Source organism: Orycteropus afer, unplaced genomic scaffold (genome assembly GCF_000298275.1).
Source record: "Orycteropus afer afer isolate SDZICR_OR568_19922 unplaced genomic scaffold, OryAfe1.0 scaffold00013, whole genome shotgun sequence".
NCBI classification, from domain to species: domain Eukaryota; kingdom Metazoa; phylum Chordata; class Mammalia; order Tubulidentata; family Orycteropodidae; genus Orycteropus; species Orycteropus afer.
This window is the reverse complement of record NW_006921600.1, coordinates 5,684,213-5,697,259: the sequence shown is the minus strand read 5'-3', so window position 1 is coordinate 5,697,259 and position 13,047 is coordinate 5,684,213.

Genomic DNA, 13,047 nt, shown 5'->3' with positions numbered 1-13,047 from the left:
GTTAAAGAAGTCTCGAGAGAAGTTAAAAAAGTATTTTCAACTAAATAAAAAAAAAATCAAGGTACAACTTAACAAAATGTGTGGGATGTAAAAAAAACAGCTGTTAGAGGAAAGTTGATAACATTAGATTAATATATTAGAAAAAAAAAGTATATCTAAAATTAATAACATAATTTTCTACTTTATGACACAAGAGAAAGAAGAACAATTTAATCATAAAACAAGCAGAAGAAGAGAAATAAAAATTAAGCCAAAGGGTAATGAAATCTCAACAGGAAAATAGTGGAGAAAATCAATGAAACCAGTAGTTGGCTCTTTGAAAAGATCAGTAACAATGATAAAACTCTAATCAGATTAACCAAGAATAAAAATGAAGACATCAATTACCAACATCAGAAATAAGAGTCATTACTATTGATTTCATGGACATTGAAAAAATAATAATAAAGGAACATTATGAACTACGCTATGCCCACACATTTGATATATCAGATGAAATGGGCCAATTCCTTAAAAGGTACAATCTACCAAATCTTGCACATGGAAAAATAGATAATCTGCATAGGTTTATATCTGTTAAAGAAATTAAATAAATAATGAATAACCTTCTAGAAGAGAAGGCACCAGGTCCAGATAGTTTCACTGGTGAAGTACACCAACCATTTAAAGAAGAAATTATAGCAATTCTCTATATCTCCCTAAAAATGGAAGCAGAGGAAATAATTCCTAATTCATTCTGTGAGGCCAAAATTTCCCTAAGATCAAGCTAAACTGATAGTGACTTCATTCATTCCTCTCTCCACCGAGATTTTTTAGCTTGAAAATATGATTAGATCTTTACTAGTGTGACTTGCACTGTCTGTGGTACTTATACGCCTTTAGACACTCTTAAGCTCTGGTAGCATAGTGGCTAAAGCACTTGACTGCTAACCAGAAGGCTGGTGGTTCAAACCCACCAGCCACTCCTCGGAAGGAAGGTTGGGCAATCCTACTTCCGTAGTGATACTGCCTCGGAAACCCAAGGAGGGGTCGCTATGAGTCGGGGCTGACTCGACGGCACATAACAACAACAACAACAACAACAATCATACAACAGATGGAATCCTGGGAAAAAGTCTGATCTTTGCCCTGAAGAGCAGGAGAATATGAAGAATCTTAAGAAATGTAAGGCAGAGCTGATGGAACTAGTTTCTTGAATTTCCACTTGTTAAAAAGGTTTGAAAATCTCTGATGCGTTCTTGATAACATGAGAACGATTTAGCCTGTATTTCAGAAAAGTCAAAACCTAATATTAACCTGAAAAACACTGGCCTTGTTTTGACCTTCAGTGCTTATTATATGCTCCCCCTTCTCTACTTTGACCTCCATCTTCTGGGAACTTCCTCTGTGTGGTCCGGCCCCTCCAACTCCTTTCTTCTGTCTTTCCTAGTTCCCCTCAGTGATCATAGTCCTGTTTCTTCTCTGTCTCCCTACCTCTGCTGCCACCCACAGTCCTGGCACAGAAAGCACCATCCAGATGTGCTGTCTCCCTTATATCAAACATCCAGACATTTGGACACCACTAATGAACTGAATTTTTCATTTCCCTTTTAAGAATTTGCCTGTGATTCAGACAGACACTCTGTGTTGTCTGGTTCAGTTCTGGGCATTGTCAAATAATCTGTAAAGAAGAATAAAACAGACATGATGGTGAGGGAATTCAGTGGGCTTGAAAAGATCATCCTAAATTTTACCATTTCAGTCAGTTTAACTGAGATAAGAAACATGTGCAAAATCTATATCTGTGTATTGAAAAGCCTTTTGTTTAGAAACTCAGCCTTTGAGGGGGTGAGGTCAGGGAACAGTGGTAAATTTTTTCGCCATTGTAATATGCTAAGAACTTCCATCCCAGGGAAGGGTAGGAGGATAGACTTCCTCTTTAAAAGCCATTAAGACTATCCCTGGAAAAAGCAGAAATGTGAACTAAAGAAAACAATATGATGGAATCCCATATCCTTTGACGATCAGCAAAATTATTGATTCTGAATATACGCAAGGGGTCACATCATTTCCACTTCATTTTCCAGAGATGTACTACCTAGTTGGGAATTGAAAGTAGCACTTTTAAATTACACAGATGGAAATTTCAGAGAAAATACCATTCACAAATTGAAAACAAATAATTCTAAAACATTTTATGTATGCTTTATGAAACAGGATTCTTGGCTACTGAAATAATTTAATTCCTTAAAATTTATTAAATTTCACAGTAGTAAAATGACCAAATTTTTATTTATCCCTAACCATCCTCCAAAAACCAATTAACCTGCATGGCAACAAATAACAACAAAAAATAAAACACTAAAATAATTCTCCTTGATATGAAATTAACAAAGACTTGTTTATATTGGAGCTGGCTGGGAATTACATGAATTATAACCATTTATAATCTCCAGAAGGTTTTGAAGTTTATGTTTTATTTGCTTTGTCTTTTACACATAGAATAAGTATCTAACTTAGATCAAATGTGGTTCTTCTACTGTATCTGTCTTCTGTTCTTAGTGAAACTTAAATTTTCAAATGAGTTTATAAAACATACACACAAAAAGAAAATAGCAAAACTCACAATGGTCTAGTGCTTTTGCAAGTATAGTTTAGAAACTTCTGTGTGTGCTAAATCTGCTCTCCTGGGACAAGTTATTATAAAATATCATCTCAGATCTTGTAAATTCTACATAAAAAAACTGCTCAAGTAAAGTATTTATGATACTTTCACAAGCAATTTGTTTCCAACCAGAGCTTATTAGAAAGGGGTTCTATTTTAACTTGAGGGTAATTATTAAAAAATATATATATACAAGGTAATCAAGTATTGAATTGTGTAACTAGACCTTGCTTTCAGGTGATTTTATCAATAGGTTTACAGAAAATGACAAAAAATTATGTCCCAATCACCTGACATTTGAATCAAAGGCGAGAAAAGTCTCTAAACTATATAGATTCCTTTTTTGTAATTCTCTATCATGCCATGACAATCAACATTCAATACTAAATGCTCATTATATCATAATTTTATCATCTAACTCTAGTAGACATGGTGGTGTGGGTTGCTCAACATGTAGTTCTTGGTAGTTGTGCCTCCTTGAATTGTTTGTTGCTGTTATTATTATTGTTGTTGTTGTTATGTGCCATTGAGTCGGACCCGACTCATAGCGACCCCTCCTTGGGTTTCCAAGGCAGTATTACTATGGAAGTAGATTGCCCAACCTTCCTTCCGAGGAGTGGCTGGTGAGTTTGAACCGCCAGCCTTCTGGTTAGCAGTCAAGTGCCTTAGGCACTATGCTACCAGAGCTCCCGCTGTTATTATTACTTTCCCTCAAACTCTGACTCATGATGACCTAATGCATAACAGAACAAAATATTGCCCATCTTCAAAATTGTCTTGAATTATAGATACTGGAAAACTAAAACCAGTATTTTCCATACTAACAGTTAAGTTTTGAGTGTGGTTTTGTTTCTGCCACTTAGATCCAGTCATGTAAGATTTAGAAGCAGAAATGAGACACAGACAATATTCCTGGTGCTTCAGTAAAGATGGAGATTGGTATTTCTGTGATGACATTGCACTGTTTAGTCATTGACTTTTGAGTGTTGAAAGGCAATTGTAGCAAGGCTGGTGGTAACAGGAACCAGTGTTCAAGCATCCAATTGCCAATTTCGTTGATGTCAAGAGACAGTTATAGCAGTAGGGCCAGGAACTTCCTGATCTTGTATCTCTTGAACTCCCTAACTCTAGAGGCACCTTCTGATTCTTCCTTTTTCTGTGGTAGAGGATAGCTGCTTCCCTGGGTGGTCAGTTCAGCTACTTTGTACTAGGAGTCTTGTATAGAGACCCAGCCTAGAGTATATTCCTTCAACGCTTTCAGTATTTTTTAAAGCACCTAACTCTAGCAAACTACTTTTCACCCTGTAGCCAACTACTTTTAACAACCAAAGTGGTTCTCATTCTTCCAACTGGCCCTTGGCTGATTCACCAGCTGAGAGGATAACAGCTTGTATTAACTAGAGTCCAGCTTCAATGTCTAACCCTGGTGTCCTCAGTTTAATAGACACCTCTGACTTTAATTAACACCAAGCAGAGATGGAACATTATAATCAACCACTTTAATGCCAGTCTCTCCAATTACTCTGATTGTATTACCGCGGCAAAATGACCAAAAAAAAAAAAAGAATGCAGCATTTCAACATTTATTAAGTATAATTTTGAAATACCATACCAAGACCAGCATTTTATTTTTAAAGTACTCAGAATCCACAATATTCTTTAAAAACAATGAAATATAAAATGTAATAGATTTCAAACAGAAAATTTTACTTAAGGAAAAGTGTAAATTAGTATGTATAGAAATATTGACTCCACATTCTAATTGTTATTTAACCGATAGATGATAAAGTTAATAAAGTATTATACTAAAATAGGAGGGAAGCTAAACACTATATAAAATAAAAATCATTTAATAAATAACAAAAATGATAAAGGAAATGTAATTTTAACTATTTTCAAAAGCACAGTCCTACAAAAACAAAGTGCAACATGTGAGTATGCACTAAGATGTCAGCTATTTTCTGCAAAATATTTTAAGTTTCAGTTAATTTTTTTTCTGATTCTTTGCTTCTAATGAGAATATTGAGTAGATATAGTATTATCCCAATCCAAACATTTTACTCTGACTCATCTTCAAATAATCCTATCTCTCTTCTTACAAAGAAATCTTGTTGAACAATTTTTATTGGGGAGAAGAGGTCAGAGACTGCAATCTCCATATTGAGAGTGAGCTGCTGTTCTTGTTCCAAAGAAAGCATGTTGATTTTGTCTTCTTAATCTTTAGTTTCACTGTATATAGATGGAGATTCTTGTTTAGATTTACCTGCATAAATTTTCATACTATCATTCCACTTACACTGTTTGAAAAATCTTTTAACTAAAATAACTTTATTCTTTCGATAGAAGCTTTGCAGTACTCTAATATGATTGCTTATTTAAACTGATACTAAGATCTGCCTAAAGTTGTGGACTGGATGTCATTTTTGTCTTTTCAAACACATTTAATAACTCAGTCTTTTTCCTTGATTTCAAGATAAATTAATTACTCAAATTTCAAATTCTTTTATATACCAAAATAATGGTTGCATAGGTATGCAACCATAGGTATGCAACCAAATAAGCGGTCTTCCAAAATATCACACCCCACCCCCTTCACACGCACACACACACACACACACACACACTTGTATTTCTGTTTTACTTCTGTCCCCCATAATTTTACCCTTTAACTTTTCTAAGTCTCAAACAATTGCAGTTTCCTTATTTATTGCAAAATTTAGAGCATTCTATACTATTTTTCTTTATCATTTCTCATTATTCCAGGCACTTTGGTCTTTACAGATGTTTAGTTCCTTTTGTACCCTGTTCCAGGGAAAGAGTTGCCTTTGCTTGTCACCTGCTTCTAATTCTTTTCCTTTCTCCCTCCTGGGTAACTCATTCCATTAATTCTCCAGCACCATCCCTTTTTCCCATCATCCCTTTTTTCTATTTCCAAATATGCTCAGCTCTCCTATTTTTAAAATTGTCATTGACCTTGTTATTTCCTATCCATCTTGTTTTGTTCTTATGTTGTTGTTGTTGTTATGTGCCGTCGAGTCAGCCCCGACTCATAGTGACCCCTCCTTGGGTTTCCAAGGCAGTATCACTATGGAAGTAGGATTGCTCAACCTTCCTTCTGAGGAGTGGCTAGTGGGTTTGAACCACCAACCTTCTGGTTAGCAGTCAAGTGCTTTAGCCACTATGCTACCAGAGCTCTGTTTTGTTCTTATAGAAGCAGTAATACATGAGTTATGAGCAGACTTCTTGGGGCCTGTCTTCCAGGCCTTGCATCCCAACTCCACCACGTATTGGCTGTGTGACTTCCAGAAAATTACTTAATCTATAAGAATCAAATAGTAATGGTGAGCATGTTATTATTACATTAAAAAAGAAAAAAAAAAGTTATTGTATTTTTTTGTTGTTGTTGTTGAGAATATGTGTAGCAGAAAACCCAAAACCTAGCCCACTGGTATCAACTCGATTCCAACTCACGGTGACCCTATGGAACAGAATAGAGCTACTCCACAGTTTCTGAGGCTGTAATCTTTATGGAAGCAGATTGTCACATCTTGCTCCCACAGAGGGGTTAGTAGGTTAGATGCACTGACATTTTGGTTAACAGTGAAACACATTTAACCACTGCACCACCAGGGCTTCCTACACACAGCAGAACATATCCTAATGCAACAATTTCTATGTGCATAATTCAATGATATTTATTACATTCTTCAAGTTCTATAACCATTCTCACCCTCCTCTCCTGAATTGTTCAACACTCATTAACATAAACTCACTACTCCCTAAATTTCCTACCTAATCTTTCAAATTGCTATTGTCAATTTGATCTCATATCAATAGTTCTTAAAAGAACACAAAGTTCAATACAGACAGTCTTTACTGGATAGGCTAAACTAGAGTTTGGTTTTAAGAAGACTTCAGAGTTTATTTTTGGTTTAAGGTTTAAAGATTATCTCATACTTTTGGAACTTCACCTAACCTCCATAGCTCCACAAGTTGACTTCATGGAAATTTGAAATTCTGTTCTACATTTTCTCCTTTTGATCAGGATTCTTCTATAGAATATTTGATCAAAACATTCACTGATGTTAGCCAGGCACCATCCAAGTCTTTTGGTCTTGTGCCAAAGGAAGTAATTGTTTATGAAGACAATCAGCCACATATTCCATATTCTCCTCCTATTCTTGATTCTCTTTCTTCCTCTGTTGTTCCAGGCAAATAGAGACCTATTGTTGTAACTAGGGAGGCTGCTTGCAAGCTTTTAAGAGTCTAGGCACTACACAAAAACCTAAGAGACAGGACAGAAGCATGAAACATAATATTAGGCTAGTTCATTGTTATGGTCTATGAAACCATAACTCTAAACCTCCAAATCAAGAAGTCAAAACCTATGAGGAGTTTGGCTGTAATTTTTATTTTCAAAAAGGTTGACTATATTTTCCCCTTCCTTTTCTTTTGAGGCCTCTCTTCCTTTCCACATCTAAACAAACAAACAAACAAACAAACAAAAACACTGCCATCAAGTCGATTCTGACTCCTAAAGACTCTTCAGGACAGAGTAGAGTAGCCCCATAGCATTTCCAAGGCTGTAAATCTTTATGGCAGGAAATGGCCTCATCTTTCTTCTATAGAGTAGTTTGTGGGTTCAAACTATAGACCTTCTAACTAGCAGCCAAATGCTTTTAACCACTATGCCACCAGAGCTCTTTTTCAAACTCATAACATAGCATTTAAAGTCATAACGTGTTGTCATTATTAGAGTCAGCCCTCAACTCATGATGACCCCATACACAAGCAGCAAATGCTGCCCAGTTCTGTGCCATCCCCATAATGGGCTGTGGATTGGATCCATAGGGTTTTCATTGGCTGATTTTCAGAAATAGTTTGGCAGCCTTTCCTTCCCAGTTCATCTTAGTCTGGAAGATCTCCTGAAATGTGATCAGCATCATAGCATCATGCAAATCTCCACTGATAGATGAGTGATGGCTGGGCATGAGGTACAATGGCTGAAAATAGAATCCAGGTCTTCTCATAGAAAGTGAGAATTTTACATCGGAACCACCAGTGCCCCTTAATTCACAATATAAATCTGTAAAAAATCCACTTTGTTTTCTTACAACTGAATTCAGTTTGCTTAAGAGCCCCGTTTCTACTCCATAAGAGATAATTATGAAATTAGCTATCAGAGAAAAAGGGGAAGGAATTGATTTTAAAGATTACCTCTGGTGCATCAAATCTCAGTTTAAACCTCCTTTATTTATGTATCTAATTACATCTAACAGAACAGAAGGAAGCTCAAGTCAGCCTTCACCTACTGAAAGCTTTCTTATTAAAGAAAGAGTGTGGTTTAAGATTTAAAATCAGAGAGAGAAATCTTTATCCTACAGTTCAATCTCAATTTTGTTGGCAAAGGCAATGAGTTGTAGCTTGTAAGGGGATGTTATTTGACCACAGTAGTATATCTGAGAAAATAATTTCCCTGTGCACATGCTGCATGTATCTTCCTGAAGCCTGGATGAGAACAGGAAAAGTACTGTGAACAATGCTTTATTTAATCTAGATTTTGTAAATGAATGATTGCTCTATAATAATTCCTATTTCATGTTTATTTTAATACTCATGTAGAAACATAGATGATAGCTAGATAAATAGATAGATAGATAATAGGCAGATAGATAGACGTAGAAAGAGAGAGAGAGAGAGAGAGCTCTGGTGGTACAATGCCTAAGGCATTTGACAGGAACCAGAAGGTTGGCAGTTCAAACCCACCAGCAGCTCCACAGAAGGAAGACAAGGCAATCTACTTCTGTAAAGATTTACTACCTCAACTGTGGTCTTAAAAGCTTTCAAGTGGCCACCTAAGATGCAACTGCTAGTCTCCTGTCAATCTAGAGTGAAGAAAAGTGAAGAAAATCAAAGTTATCTGGAAATGAGTCCAAAAATGTAATGAACCAAAAGGACCTCAGCCTCCAACACCCCACAACCAGAAAAACAAGATGATGCCCAGTTATCAATGCCAATCACTCAGAAAGGGATCAAAATTGGAGGTCCTGTTAGGGTGGGAGGAAAAATGTGGAACAAAATTCAAAAACACAAAAATGACCAGAATTACTGGTAGGCCAGTGACTAGTGGAACCCCTGAAATTTTGGCCCTGAGTTAACCCTTTCAGCCTAGAAATGGACTCACTTCCTTGGATTGGTTCTCAGCCCAACTGTAGAAAGACCCACATGAGAACACCTACCCCAGGGAGATGCGCCCACCTACCTTAGGGAGATGCACCCCTTAGATCAATAAGCCATGAGATATCAGAGAGGTAGCATTCACATAGAGGGAAAGCTGGACAGACAGGAATGAGTAGATAAGAAGGGCACAGGGAGGGAGTAGTTACAGGGAGGAGAAGGGAGGAAAGTTTTTATGGTTGAGGTTTGTAATTGTTGTTAGATGTCATTGAGTCATCCTCGACTCATAGTGACCCTATGTACAACAGAATGAAACACTGTCTGGTCCTGTGCCAGCCTCATGATCCCTACTATACCTGAGCTCATTGTTGCAGCCACTGTGTCAATCCATCTCATTGAGGGCCTTCCCCTTTTTCATTGTGCCTCCACTTTACCAAGCATGATACACTTCTCCAGGGAATGGCCAAAGCAGAAGAGATGAAGTCTGACGATTCTCACTTCCAAGGAGCATTCCAGCTGCACTTCTTCTAGGACAGAATTGTTAGTTCTTTTGGCAGTCCATGGTACCTTCAGTATTCTTCACCAACACTACAACTCTAAAGCATCAACTCTTCTTCGGTCTTCCTTATTCATTATTCATCTCTCACATGCATATGAGGCAGTCGAAAATACCAAGTCTTGGGTTAGGCGCAACTTAGTCTTCAAAGATATATCTTTGCACTTCAGCACTTGAAGGAGGTCTTTTGCAGCAGATTTGTTCAGTGCAACACATAATCTGATGTCTTCACTGCTGCTTTCATTGGTGTTGATAGAAGACTCAAGTAATATGAAATCTTTGACAACATCAATATTTTCTCCATTTATGGTGACAATGCTTATTGGTTCAATTGTGAGCATTTTTGTTTTCTTTATGTTGAGATGTAATCCATACTGCAGACTATAGTCTTTAATCTACCTCAGTAAATGCTTCAAGTCATCTTCACTTTCAGGAAGCAAAGTTGGGTCATCTGCATATCACAGGTTGTTAATGAGTCTTCCTCCAATTCTGATGCCATGTTCTTCTTCATATAGTCCAGCTTCTCAGATTATTTGCTCAGCATATAGATTGAATAAGTGTGGTGGAACGATACAACCCTGATGTACTCCCTTCCTGACTTTAAACCAAGCAGGAGATGGTAATTAGGACCATGAAATCAAATGTGCATGAACTGTTGAATGTAAAACAAATCTGTTTTGCAACTTTGCACTCCAAGAACAAATTAAAAAAAAAAAAAAAAAGGAATAAAAATAATATAAAAGACTACCCCTTATAAAAAAAAAAAAAGGATTTACTTCCTTGGAAACCCAATGGAGGTTGCTATGAGTTGGAATTGACTCAATGGCAGTGAGTTAGGTTTTTTGGTTTGATACAGATATGTATTTACTAAAACAATAAGCATGAAACATTTAGATAAATATAACTTTAGGGCACTGTCAAAATACTAAAACATGCTTCATTACAAATAAATATTAGTAGTTCAAGACTATCCCTGCAGGCATAGATAGCACAAGGAGACTTATTGTAAATATGTTCTCTACAGTAGCTGCTAAATTGACTCACACAAAAAAGTAGCAAACAGACTTCCTGTAAGATGGAGGAATATGCAGACAAGTGACACAGACTCTCTTCAACAAAGAAAAGAAAAACCAGTTGACAGAGATACAGAAGATAATCCTGGAGTCCTGAGCTTTGAAAGAAACTATACAGAAGTGGATTAGGCACCAACTAGTGGAAAAACCTGAACAAAAACAGTGAGTACAGAGACAGTTGGAGCTGCAGACAGTCAGCTACTCTGACGGGACAAACATCCTGAATATTTCCAAGAGGTGTTGGGACCTGAGAATTGACCTAAAGATCAAAGGATGCAGGGACAACTGATCTGGTGGCCTATGGCTAGGAAGGGAAACAGTAAGGAGGGAGACAACCTGAGCTGTGGACTGTCTGCTGTCTGGAGGGCGCAACCATTTTGATCGTTTACACGTGGCAGCCATTTTGGATATTTAAAGTGACCAAGGGTGCAGTCATTTTGAATGGTGACAACTGGCAATCATTTTGGATTTTAAAGTGATAGCATTCTCATTCAGATTCCAGGGACCTAAGAACAGGCTCTGTTTGACAGGGTTGCAAGGATATACGAGAGGCTGAAAAAGGAAAGAAGACAGGTGGTGAGTGTATAAGTACTGTCAACTAGTGAATAGAGGAGCACAGCAGAGTACCCTGCCTGTATAGACAACATACAAACAACACAAAGAAAATGAAAATTGTGGCCAAGTTACTCCAACATATAATCACCAATTAAATATAAACACAAAAATGTCAGAATGCCTCAGAGGCAACAGAGCAACACAGTTCACACAAATAAGCAAGATAAAGCAGGAGAAACAAGGGACCAGAATGCAGACCCAAAACACATCCCTGAGGAAGACGCAGCATGGGAACTCCCTGATAAGGAATTCAAAATAATTATGTTTAGGTATCTTCAAAGGATTGAGAGACAGACCAAGAAATAGACAAAACCCTAGAAGAATTTTGGAAGAAAATATAAGAACAAAATGACAAAATAAATGAAAAATTAGAAATGATTCTAAATCTACAGATAGAAATACAGAAGATTAATACTAAATTGTCAGAAACAGATAACACATTGAAAGGGCAAAGGAGTAGAATTGATGCAATGGAAGACAGAATTAATGAGATTGAAGACAAATACCTGAATACTTCTTTGGAAAGGGATCAATCAGAAAAAAGATCAAAACAAAATGAAGAAAGCCTAAGGTTCATGTGGGATACCATCAAAAGGAATAACCTATGTGTCATTGGAATTCCAGAACAGGAAGAGAAAAATGAAACCACTGAGAAAATTGTCCAAGACTTGTTGGAGGAGAACTTCCCTGATATGATGAAAGATGAGAATATATTCATTCAGGATCCAACAAACCCCAAACAGGATAGACTCCAAAGAAAAACACCAAGACATATCATCATCAAACTCACCAAAACCAAACAAAGAAAGAATCAGGAGAGCACCATGGGAAAAATGAAAAATTGCCAACAAGGGACAACCAATAAGACTAAGCTTGGATTTCTCAACAGAAACCATGCAGGTGAGAAGACAGTGGGATGATATCTATAAAACATTGAAAAAGACGAATTTCTAACCAAGAATTATGTACCCACCAAAACTGTCCTTCAAATATGATGGTGAAATTAGGACATTTCTAGATAAGCAGAAATTAAGGGTATTTGTTAAAACCAGACCAAACTTACAAAAGACGCTGAAGGGAGCCCTTTGAACAGAGAAGCAACAACAGCCAACAACAACTGACCATTAACACATACGATGATATAACCCAAAAACCAACCCAGCTATGGAAGTATCCAAAGTAAATAAATCTTCAAAATTGTAAACAGGGAACAAGAGACACCAACCGAAAAATGAGGACAACTACAAACCAAAAAGAGGGGAAAAAAATCTGTTTCATTACAGAACTTCTAGATGGTAGAGAAGTCAAGACAACTACAAGATAGAATGGACTGTTCTAAACTTGGGAAGAAAACTATAAATCAGAGGGTAACCTCAAAGAAAAATGATAAACTTTCACATCAAAATAAAAGAGGACCAGTATAAATTATTCAGCAAATACTAAAACAATAGCAATGAAGGAAGTGATAACATCATTCACAAACAAAATGAGCTCAGCATAGAAAATTATATGGAACAAAGAAATTGATACCATGAGAAAGCACATAACAAAAATAACAGCAATAAATTCATATTTGCCGATAATTATGTATCTGGCAAGGGACTTATCTCTAAGATTGATGGAAAACTCCAAAGCCTCAACACCAAAGGAATCAACAATCCAATTAAAAAATGGGCAGAAGACATGAATAGACACTTCACCAAGGAAGATATTCAGGTGATCAGCTAATACACGAAAAGATGCTCACAATCACTGGCCATCAGAGCATGTAAATCAAAACAACAATGAGATATACCGTCTTACCCCAGCGCTGATGGCAAGGTTCAATGAGACAGAAAATAACAAATGCCGGTGGGGATGTTGGGAGACTGGGACTCTCATACACTGCTTATGTGACTGTGAAGTGACACAACCACTGTGGAAAGCAATATGGTGATTCCTTAGAAAGTTGGAATTGGAGATACCATTTGACCCAGCAATCC